General features: G+C 48.1%; 1 pseudogene; it reads right to left on the bottom strand.

Annotated features, from left to right (window-relative positions):
* The window catches only part of LOC116851867, a 1,649-nt pseudogene that overhangs the window by 1,247 nt on the left and 186 nt on the right, over positions 1-216 (bottom strand).

The raw sequence follows: 216 nt of genomic DNA on the forward strand, positions 1-216 counted from the left end.
AGTTACGCGCTTAAAGTCTGTGTGGTGCAACACACACAATAGCCTCGTGTGTGTTTGAGTGACGCCCCCACAGCAATGTTCGTGCGCTGGCCCTAATAGCTCCTGCATACAGGACGCGGTAAGGACCGTGGCACACAGAAAAACTTAAGCAGTAAGCAAATTGACCAATCACAGTCGTTGATTCTTGGACCGTAAGAAGAAACAATGACTGTGATT

The sequence above is a fragment of the Odontomachus brunneus genome, unplaced genomic scaffold (genome assembly GCF_010583005.1).
Source record: "Odontomachus brunneus isolate Ranch 3 - 2012 unplaced genomic scaffold, Obru_v1 Obru_scaffold_194, whole genome shotgun sequence".
NCBI lineage: Eukaryota > Metazoa > Arthropoda > Insecta > Hymenoptera > Formicidae > Odontomachus > Odontomachus brunneus.